Source organism: Salvelinus alpinus, chromosome 9 (assembly GCF_045679555.1).
Source record: "Salvelinus alpinus chromosome 9, SLU_Salpinus.1, whole genome shotgun sequence".
Classification (NCBI taxonomy): domain Eukaryota; kingdom Metazoa; phylum Chordata; class Actinopteri; order Salmoniformes; family Salmonidae; genus Salvelinus; species Salvelinus alpinus.
Window position 1 is genome coordinate 3,145,227 of NC_092094.1, and position 12,191 is coordinate 3,157,417.

The 12,191-nt window shown below is 42.4% G+C and overlaps 1 protein-coding gene across 2 annotated transcripts in view; it reads right to left on the reverse strand.

Moving 5' to 3' along the window:
• LOC139584153 (mitochondrial glutamate carrier 1-like) overlaps positions 1-10,174 on the reverse strand; it is a 103,612-nt gene extending 93,438 nt beyond the window's left edge. For both annotated transcript variants that reach the window (XM_071415674.1, XM_071415673.1), the window contains exon 1: positions 9,961-10,174. The gene's annotated coding sequence lies outside the window, so the exon portion shown is untranslated. The remainder of the gene's footprint in view (positions 1-9,960) is intronic.
• Between the last annotated feature and the right edge of the window lie 2,017 nt (positions 10,175-12,191).

A 12,191-nucleotide genomic window follows, 5' to 3' on the forward strand; every position in this document is an offset into this window, starting at 1 on the left:
AACCCTAACAGATAGACAGAGGGTGTCTGTATGGTTGTTCTCCAACATTACCAACCCTAACAGATAGACAAAGGGTGTCTGTATGGTTGTTCTCCAACATTACCAACCCTAACAGATAGACAGAGGGTGTCTGTATGGTTGTTCTCCAACATTACCAACCCTAACAGACAGACAGAGGGTGTCTGTATGGTTGTTCTCCAACATTACCAACCCTAACAGATAGACAGAGGGTGTCTGTATGGTTGTTCTCCAACATTACCAACCCTAACAGACAGACAGAGGGTGTCTGTATGGTTGTTCTCCAACATTACCAACCCTAACAGACAGACAGAGGGTGTCTGTATGGTTGTTCTCCAACATTACCAACCCTAACAGATAGACAGAGGGTGTCTGTATGGTTGTTCTCCAACATTACCAGCCCTAACAGATAGACAGAGGGTGTCTGTATGGTTGTTCTCCAACATTACCAACCCTAACAGACAGACAGACAGAGGGTGTCTGTATGGTTGTTCTCCAACATTACCAACCCTAACAGACAGACAGAGGGTGTCTGTATGGTTGTTCTCCAACATTACCAACCCTAACACACAGACAGAGGGTGTCTGTATGGTTGTTCTCCAACATTACCAACCCTAACAGATAGACAGAGGGTGTCTGTATGGTTGTTCTCCAACATTACCAACCCTAACAGATAGACAGAGGGTGTCTGTATGGTTGTTCTCCAACATTACCAACCCTAACAGATAGACAGAGGGTGTCTGTATGGTTGTTCTCCAACATTACCAACCCTAACAGATAGACAGAGGGTGTCTGTATGGTTGTTCTCCAACATTACCAACCCTAACAGATAGACAGAGTGTGTCTGTATGGTTGTTCTCCAACATTACCAACCCTAACAGATAGACAGAGGGTGTCTGTATGGTTGTTCTCCAACATTACCAACCCTAACAGATAGACAGATGGTGTCTGTATGGTTGTTCTCCAACATTACCAACCCTAACAGATAGACAGAGGGTGTCTGTATGGTTGTTCTCCAACATTACCAACCCTAACAGATAGACAAAGGGTGTCTGTATGGTTGTTCTCCAACATTACCAACCCTAACAGATAGACAGAGGGTGTCTGTATGGTTGTTCTCCAACATTACCAACCCTAACAGACAGACAGAGGGTGTCTGTATGGTTGTTCTCCAACATTACCAACCCTAACAGACAGACAGAGGGTGTCTGTATGGTTGTTCTCCAACATTACCAACCCTAACAGACAGACAGAGGGTGTCTGTATGGTTGTTCTCCAACATTACCAACCCTAACAGATAGACAGAGGGTGTCTGTATGGTTGTTCTCCAACATTACCAACCCTAACAGACAGACAGAGGGTGTCTGTATGGTTGTTCTCCAACATTACCAACCCTAACACACAGACAGAGGGTGTCTGTATGGTTGTTCTCCAACATTACCAACCCTAACAGATAGACAGAGGGTGTCTGTATGGTTGTTCTCCAACATTACCAACCCTAACAGACAGACAGAGGGTGTCTGTATGGTTGTTCTCCAACATTACCAACCCTAACACACAGACAGAGGGTGTCTGTATGGTTGTTCTCCAACATTACCAACCCTAACAGATAGACAGAGGGTGTCTGTATGGTTGTTCTAAAACATTACCAACCCTAACAGATAGACAGAGGGTGTCTGTATGGTTGTTCTCCAACATTACCAACCCTAACAGACAGACAGAGGGTGTCTGTATGGTTGTTCTCCAACATTACCAACCCTAACAGATAGACAGAGGGTGTCTGTATGGTTGTTCTCCAACATTACCAACCCTAACAGACAGACAGAGGGTGTCTGTATGGTTGTTCTCCAACATTACCAACCCTAACAGACAGACAGAGGGTGTCTGTATGGTTGTTCTCCAACATTACCAACCCTATCAGATAGACAGAGGGTGTCTGTATGGTTGTTCTCCAACATTACCAACCCTAACAGATAGACAGAGGGTGTCTGTATGGTTGTTCTCCAACATTACCAACCCTAACAGATAGACAGAGGGAGTCTGTATGGTTGTTCTCCAACATTACCAACCCTAACAGACAGACAGAGGGTGTCTGTATGGTTGTTCTCCAACATTACCAACCCTAACAGATAGACAGAGGGTGTCTGTATGGTTGTTCTCCAACATTACCAACCCTAACAGACAGACAGAGGGTGTCTGTATGGTTGTTCTCCAACATTACCAACCCTAACAGATAGACAGAGGGTGTCTGTATGGTTGTTCTCCAACATTACCAACCCTAACAGACAGACAGAGGGTGTCTGTATGGTTGTTCTCCAACATTACCAACCCTAACAGATAGACAGAGGGTGTCTGTATGGTTGTTCTCCAACATTACCAACCCTAACAGATAGACAGAGGGTGTCTGTATGGTTGTTCTCCAACATTACCAACCCTAACAGATAGACAGAGGGTGTCTGTATGGTTGTTCTCCAACATTACCAACCCTAACAGATAGACAAAGGGTGTCTGTATGGTTGTTCTCCAACATTACCAACCCTAACAGATAGACAGAGGGTGTCTGTATGGTTGTTCTCCAACATTACCAACCCTAACAGACAGACAGAGGGTGTCTGTATGGTTGTTCTCCAACATTACCAACCCTAACAGATAGACAGAGGGTGTCTGTATGGTTGTTCTCCAACATTACCAACCCTAACAGACAGACAGAGGGTGTCTGTATGGTTGTTCTCCAACATTACCAACCCTAACAGACAGACAGAGGGTGTCTGTATGGTTGTTCTCCAACATTACCAACCCTAACAGACAGACAGACAGAGGGTGTCTGTATGGTTGTTCTCCAACATTACCAACCCTAACAGACAGACAGAGGGTGTCTGTATGGTTGTTCTCCAACATTACCAACCCTAACAGATAGACAGAGGGTGTCTGTATGGTTGTTCTCCAACATTACCAACCCTAACAGATAGACAGAGGGTGTCTGTATGGTTGTTCTCCAACATTACCAACCCTAACAGATAGACAGAGGGTGTCTGTATGGTTGTTCTCCAACATTACCAACCCTAACAGATAGACAGAGGGTGTCTGTATGGTTGTTCTCCAACATTACCAACCCTAACAGATAGACAGAGGGTGTCTGTATGGTTGTTCTCCAACATTACCAACCCTAACAGATAGACAGAGGGTGTCTGTATGGTTGTTCTCCAACATTACCAACCCTAACAGATAGACAGAGGGTGTCTGTATGGTTGTTCTCCAACATTACCAACCCTAACAGATAGACAGAGGGTGTCTGTATGGTTGTTCTCCAACATTACCAACCCTAACAGATAGACAGAGGGTGTCTGTATGGTTGTTCTCCAACATTACCAACCCTAACAGATAGACAGAGGGTGTCTGTATGGTTGTTCTCCAACATTACCAACCCTAACAGATAGACAGAGGGTGTCTGTATGGTTGTTCTCCAACATTACCAACCCTAACAGATAGACAGAGGGTGTCTGTATGGTTGTTCTCCAACATTACCAACCCTAACAGATAGACAGAGGGTGTCTGTATGGTTGTTCTCCAACATTACCAACCCTAACAGATAGACAGAGGGTGTCTGTATGGTTGTTCTCCAACATTACCAACCCTAACAGATAGACAGAGGGTGTCTGTATGGTTGTTCTCCAACATTACCAACCCTAACAGATAGACAGAGGGTGTCTGTATGGTTGTTCTCCAACATTACCAACCCTAACAGATAGACAGAGGGTGTCTGTATGGTTGTTCTCCAACATTACCAACCCTAACAGATAGACAGAGGGTGTCTGTATGGTTGTTCTCCAACATTACCAACCCTAACAGATAGACAGAGGGTGTCTGTATGGTTGTTCTCCAACATTACCAACCCTAACAGATAGACAGAGGGTGTCTGTATGGTTGTTCTCCAACATTACCAACCCTAACAGATAGACAGAGGGTGTCTGTATGGTTGTTCTCCAACATTACCAACCCTAACAGATAGACAGAGGGTGTCTGTATGGTTGTTCTCCAACATTACCAACCCTAACAGATAGACAGAGGGTGTCTGTATGGTTGTTCTCCAACATTACCAACCCTAACAGATAGACAGAGGGTGTCTGTATGGTTGTTCTCCAACATTACCAACCCTAACAGATAGACAGAGGGTGTCTGTATGGTTGTTCTCCAACATTACCAACCCTAACAGATAGACAGAGGGTGTCTGTATGGTTGTTCTCCAACATTACCAACCCTAACAGATAGACAGAGGGTGTCTGTATGGTTGTTCTCCAACATTACCAACCCTAACAGATAGACAGAGGGTGTCTGTATGGTTGTTCTCCAACATTACCAACCCTAACAGATAGACAGAGGGTGTCTGTATGGTTGTTCTCCAACATTACCAACCCTAACAGATAGACAGAGGGTGTCTGTATGGTTGTTCTCCAACATTACCAACCCTAACAGATAGACAGAGGGTGTCTGTATGGTTGTTCTCCAACATTACCAACCCTAACAGATAGACAGAGGGTGTCTGTATGGTTGTTCTCCAACATTACCAACCCTAACAGATAGACAGAGGGTGTCTGTATGGTTGTTCTCCAACATTACCAACCCTAACAGATAGACAGAGGGTGTCTGTATGGTTGTTCTCCAACATTACCAACCCTAACAGACAGACAGAGGGTGTCTGTATGGTTGTTCTCCAACATTACCAACCCTAACAGATAGACAGAGGGTGTCTGTATGGTTGTTCTCCAACATTACCAACCCTAACAGATAGACAGAGGGTGTCTGTATGGTTGTTCTCCAACATTACCAACCCTAACAGATAGACAGAGGGTGTCTGTATGGTTGTTCTCCAACATTACCAACCCTAACAGATAGACAGAGGGTGTCTGTATGGTTGTTCTCCAACATTACCAACCCTAACAGATAGACAGAGGGTGTCTGTATGGTTGTTCTCCAACATTACCAACCCTAACAGATAGACAGAGGGTGTCTGTATGGTTGTTCTCCAACATTACCAACCCTAACAGATAGACAGAGGGTGTCTGTATGGTTGTTCTCCAACATTACCAACCCTAACAGATAGACAGAGGGTGTCTGTATGGTTGTTCTCCAACATTACCAACCCTAACAGATAGACAGATGGTGTCTGTATGGTTGTTCTCCAACATTACCAACCCTAACAGATAGACAGAGGGTGTCTGTATGGTTGTTCTCCAACATTACCAACCCTAACAGACAGACAGAGGGTGTCTGTATGGTTGTTCTCCAACATTACCAACCCTAACAGACAGACAGATGGTGTCTGTATGGTTGTTCTCCAACATTACCCAACCCTAACAGACAGACAGAGGGTGTCTGTATGGTTGTTCTCCAACATTACCAACCCTAACAGATAGACAGAGGGTGTCTGTATGGTTGTTCTCCAACATTACCAACCCTAACAGATAGACAAAGGGTGTCTGTATGGTTGTTCTCCAACATTACCAACCCTAACAGATAGACAGAGGGTGTCTGTATGGTTGTTCTCCAACATTACCAACCCTAACAGACAGACAGAGGGTGTCTGTATGGTTGTTCTCCAACATTACCAACCCTAACAGATAGACAGAGGGTGTCTGTATGGTTGTTCTCCAACATTACCAACCCTAACAGATAGACAGAGGGTGTCTGTATGGTTGTTCTCCAACATTACCAACCCTAACAGATAGACAGAGGGTGTCTGTATGGTTGTTCTCCAACATTACCAACCCTAACAGACAGACAGAGGGTGTCTGTATGGTTGTTCTCCAACATTACCAACCCTAACAGATAGACAGAGGGTGTCTGTATGGTTGTTCTCCAACATTACCAACCCTAACAGACAGACAGAGGGTGTCTGTATGGTTGTTCTCCAACATTACCAACCCTAACAGATAGACAGAGGGTGTCTGTATGGTTGTTCTCCAACATTACCAACCCTAACAGATAGACAGAGGGTGTCTGTATGGTTGTTTTCCAACATTACCAACCCTAACAGATAGACAGAGGGTGTCTGTATGGTTGTTCTCCAACATTACCAACCCTAACAGATAGACAGAGGGTGTCTGTATGGTTGTCCATCAACATTACCAACCCTAACAGATAGACAGAGGGTGTCTGTATGGTTGTTCTCCAACATTACCAACCCTAACAGATAGACAGAGGGTGTCTGTATGGTTGTTATCCAACATTACCAACCCTAACAGATAGACAGAGGGTGTCTGTATGGTTGTTCTCCAACATTACCAACCCTAACAGACAGACAGAGGGTGTCTGTATGGTTGTTCTCCAACATTACCAACCCTAACAGATAGACAGAGGGTGTCTGTATGGTTGTTCTCCAACATTACCAACCCTAACAGATAGACAGAGGGTGTCTGTATGGTTGTTCTCCAACATTACCAACCCTAACAGACAGACAGAGGGTGTCTGTATGGTTGTTCTCCAACATTACCAACCCTAACAGACAGACAGAGGGTGTCTGTATGGTTGTTCTCCAACATTACCAACCCTAACAGATAGACAGAGGGTGTCTGTATGGTTGTTCTCCAACATTACCAACCCTAACAGATAGACAGAGGGTGTCTGTATGGTTGTTCTCCAACATTACCAACCCTAACAGATAGACAGAGGGTGTCTGTATGGTTGTTATCCAACATTACCAACCCTGACAGACAGACAGAGGGTGTCTGTATGGTTGTTCTCCAACATTACCAACCCTAACAGATAGACAGAGGGTGTCTGTGTGGTTGTTCTCCAACATTACCAACCCTAACAGATAGACAGAGGGTGTCTGTATGGTTGTTCTCCAACATTACCAACCCTAACAGATAGACAGAGGGTGTCTGTATGGTTGTTCTCCAACATTACCAACCCTAACAGATAGACAGAGGGTGTCTGTATGGTTGTTCTCCAACATTACCAACCCTAACAGATAGACAGAGGGTGTCTGTATGGTTGTTCTCCAACATTACCAACCCTAACAGATAGACAGAGGGTGTCTGTATGGTTGTTCTCCAACATTACCAACCCTAACAGATAGACAGAGGGTGTCTGTATGGTTGTTCTCCAACATTACCAACCCTAACAGATAGACAGAGGGTGTCTGTATGGTTGTCCATCAACATTACCAACCCTAACAGATAGACAGAGGGTGTCTGTATGGTTGTTCTCCAACATTACCAACCCTAACAGATAGACAGATGGTGTCTGTATGGTTGTTATCCAACATTACCAACCCTAACAGATAGACAGATGGTGTCTGTATGGTTGTTCTCCAACATTACCAACCCTAACAGATAGACAGATGGTGTCTGTATGGTTGTTCTCCAACATTACCAACCCTAACAGATAGACAGAGGGTGTCTGTATGGTTGTTCTCCAACATTACCAACCCTAACAGATAGACAGAGGGTGTCTGTATGGTTGTTATCCAACATTACCAACCCTAACAGATAGACAGAGGGTGTCTGTATGGTTGTTCTCCAACATTACCAACCCTAACAGATAGACAGAGGGTGTCTGTATGGTTGTTCTCCAACATTACCAACCCTAACAGATAGACAGAGGGTGTCTGTATGGTTGTCCATCAACATTACCAACCCTAACAGATAGATAGAGGGTGTCTGTATGGTTGTTATCCAACATTACCAACCCTAACAGATAGACAGAGGGTGTCTGTATGGTTGTTCTCCAACATTACCAACCCTAACAGATAGACAGAGGGTGTCTGTATGGTTGTCCATCCAACATTACCAACCCTAACAGATAGACAGAGGGTGTCTGTATGGTTGTTCTCCAACATTACCAACCCTAACAGATAGACAGAGGGTGTCTGTATGGTTGTTATCCAACATTACCAACCCTAACAGACAGACAGAGGGTGTCTGTATGGTTGTTCTCCAACATTACCAACCCTAACAGATAGACAGAGGGTGTCTGTATGGTTGTTCTCCAACATTACCAACCCTAACAGATAGACAGAGGGTGTCTGTATGGTTGTTATCCAACATTACCAACCCTAACAGATAGACAGAGGGTGTCTGTATGGTTGTTCTCCAACATTACCAACCCTAACAGATAGACAGAGGGTGTCTGTATGGTTGTTCTCCAACATTACCAACCCTAACAGATAGACAGAGGGTGTCTGTATGGTTGTTCTCCAACATTACCAACCCTAACAGATAGACAGAGGGTGTCTGTATGGTTGTTCTCCAACATTACCAACCCTAACAGATAGACAGAGGGTGTCTGTATGGTTGTTCTCCAACATTACCAACCCTAACAGATAGACAGAGGGTGTCTGTATGGTTGTTCTCCAACATTACCAACCCTAACAGATAGACAGAGGGTGTCTGTATGGTTGTTCTCCAACATTACCAACCCTAACAGATAGACAGAGGGTGTCTGTATGGTTGTTCTCCAACATTACCAACCCTAACAGACAGACAGAGGGTGTCTGTATGGTTGTTCTCCAACATTACCAACCCTAACAGATAGACAGAGGGTGTCTGTATGGTTGTTCTCCAACATTACCAACCCTAACAGATAGACAGAGGGTGTCTGTATGGTTGTTCTCCAACATTACCAACCCTAACAGATAGACAGAGGGTGTCTGTATGGTTGTTATCCAACATTACCAACCCTAACAGATAGACAGAGGGTGTCTGTATGGTTGTTCTCCAACATTACCAACTCTAGGAGATGGACATCTTTCTTTCCGTTCATCAAAGGCACAGGGGGCCGGTAATTGGGGAGGACGGGCTCATTGTAATGGCTGGAATTGAATCAATGGACTGGTATCCAGCACTTCTAACAAATGGTTTCCATGTGTTAGACACCTTTCCATTCACTCGGGTTCCAGCCAATTATAATGAGCCGTTCTCCCCTCAGCTACCTCCAGTGTTCAAAGGCATGGATATCATAAGTTATCAGTCCGAGGACAGGACTCAAATCATTTCACAGCTGCAATAGAATTGTCGATCACATGACTGGGTACTGTCTTGCAACATCCTACAGTCCTGCAGTGTCTGACATGCTAGAATTCAAATCGTGCTACAAGTCTTGAATGTAGCATAATGGATAATAAGCCAAAGGTCACACTATACACACACACACACGCGCAATTACGGGTGATCACAACTGCCGCAATTTGAGTTGCAATATCCTCTACTCACGCGTTCTCCTTCTCTCCCATTCGCTGTCGCGCACACGCTGGTATCTGACGTTGACTTCAGGCGGTCACGACCATCGTCACGCCCACCCTCTAACCAGACACAGCCTGCCTGCTACAGGTCTACATGGTCTGGGAGGTAAACGTTCATACCCCCCGCTGAACCGCTAACCCGGGGATAAAAACACATCTGGACCCGGTCGGGACTACCAAGTTCACATTTACACCAAATCAGCATTTTCCCGAGCAAATCCGTGTCCTCGCGGTTACCACCAGAGGCATTGGATGTGGGGGCCCATTGTAGCCTACGTTATTTACAACCCCAGCTATAGCATGATATGAGAGGCGGCAAAGAGTCGCAATAACCATCCGCTATTTAATTGATAGGCTACCGGTAATACCGGTATACTGTTACTTCAATCATCTTCCATACGGCCTCACGTCAAATCAAAGGGTAGTCACGTCACAATCATATATTGGCACATAACGGGAAATGATTTGCTCTTTACTGAGAGGAAGAGATTGCCACAAAATAACATAAATGTTAAATGTTAAATACTCACTACATTTGTGTTGCAACTATTGTTTTGATTCTTCAAAAGTCAACATGCATCCATATTTCTCAGGTGGGGTAAATTAGGGCAGACTACTATCACTTCTCCGTTATCCCATATAAATACAATGCTATGTCCAGAAATACTTCGATTCTGATAGTTAACCCTCTATTCACATACCGTGTTGTGCAGTTTCCGTTATTTCAGATGGATAATATCTGGCGTTAAAAAGTAGCTTTTCCCTCTCGTGTCCTTGTCGCTTGACAGTCTGCTTGCTAACCTGCTGGTGTGTTACTAGCGTTTTTGCGTCCCTTGGAGGTGAGTCGAAGAGTAGGGAGAGAGGGGGAGCAAACGAGCGAGCAACGGAGGGAGGAGGTAGAAAGAAAGGGTGGGAGGGTGGGGGAGCAAACGAGCGAGCAACGGAGGGAGAAGAGAAGGGGGGTGGTTGGTGATTATGGAAACGACTCATAAAAAAAGGGGGAAACAAGGATCTATGTCCTCTAGTGGCAGGTCCACGGAATTACATTTATAACTTAACCGTACATTTCCTGTGGCTGCAACAGTGTGCGTGTAGCCTAGTAGAAGAATGGGGAAAGGGAGGAAGTGAAGGCACACCGCATCATCGTGACGATTCTTTTAAACCCAGTGACCTTGAGAATAAATGATCAATCGAGAGACTCTTGATAGGGACGCTATGGATTACCGTCGACTGGATAGAATAGAATAGGGTTAAATAGAATAGGGTTGAATAGAATAGGATAGGATTGAATAGAATGAAATAGTTGAATAGAATAGGATAGGATAGGATTGAATAGAATAGAATAGAATAGAATAGGATAGAATAGAATAGGATAGAATAGGATAGGCTTGAATAGAATAGAATAGGATAGAATAGAATAGGATTGAATAGAATAGAATAGAATAGGATAGGATAGGATAGAATAGGATAGGTTGATTGAATGGAATAGGATAGGATAGAATAGGATAAGATAGAATAGGATAGGGTTGAATAGAATAGAATAGGGTTGAATAGAATAGGATAGGATTGAATAGAATAGAATAGGATAGGATAGAATAGAATAGGATAGAATAGGATAGGGTTGAATAGAATAGGGTTGAATAGAATAGGATAGGATAGAATAGAATAGGATAGGATAGAATAGGATAGAATAGAATAGGATAAGATAGAATAGGATAGGGTTGAATAGAATAGGGTTGAATAGAATAGGATAGGTTTGAATAGAATGAAATAGTTGAATAGAATAGGATAGGATTGAATAGAATAGAATAGAATTGAATAGAATAGAATAGGATTGAATAGAATAGGAGTGAATAGAATAGGATAGGATAGAATAGAATAGAATAGGATAGGATAGGATATAATAGAATAGGATAGGAGTGAATAGAATAGGATAGGATAGGATAGAATATAATATGATAGGGTTGAATAGAATAGAATAGGATAGAATAAGATAGAATAGGATAGGGTTGAATAGAATAGAATAGAATAGGATAGGGTTGAATAGGATAGAATAGAATATAATAGGATAGTTGAAGAGAATAGGATTGAATAGAATAGGATAGAATAGGATAGGATAGAATAGGGTTGAATAGAATAGGATAGGATAGAATAGAATGGAATAGTTGAATAGAATAGGATTGAATAGAATATAATAGAATGGAATAGTTGAATAGAATAGGATTGAATAGAATATAATAGAATGGAATAGTTGAATAGAATAGGATAGAATAGGGTTGAATAGAATAGGATAGAATAGAATAGGATAGAATAGAATAGGATAGAATAGAATAGGATAGAATAGGATAGGATAGAATAGAATAGTTGAATAGAATAGGATTGAACAGAATAGGATAGGATAGAATAGAATATGATAGGATAGAATAGAATAGGATATAATAGAATATAATAGGATAGTTGAATAGAATAGGATTGAATAGAATAGGATAGGATAGAATTGGGTTGAATAGAATAGGATAGGATAGGATAGAATAGGATAGAATATGATAGAATAGAATTGAATAGAATAGAATAGAATAGTTGAATAGAATAGGAGGATAGAATAGAATGGAATAGTTGAATAGAATAGGATTGAATAGAATAGGATAGAATAGGGTTGAATAGAATAGAATAGAATAGAATAGGATAGAATATAATAGAATAGAATAGTTTAATAGAATAGAATAGAATTGAATAGAATAGGATAGAATAGGATAGGATAGAATAGGATTGAATAGAATAGAATAGTTGAATAGAATAGGATTGAATAGGATAGAATAGAATAGAATAGAATAGGGTTGAATATAATAGGATAGAATAGGATAGAATAGAATGGAATAGGGTTGAATAGAATATAACAGGATAGTTGAATAGAATAGAATAGGGTTGAATA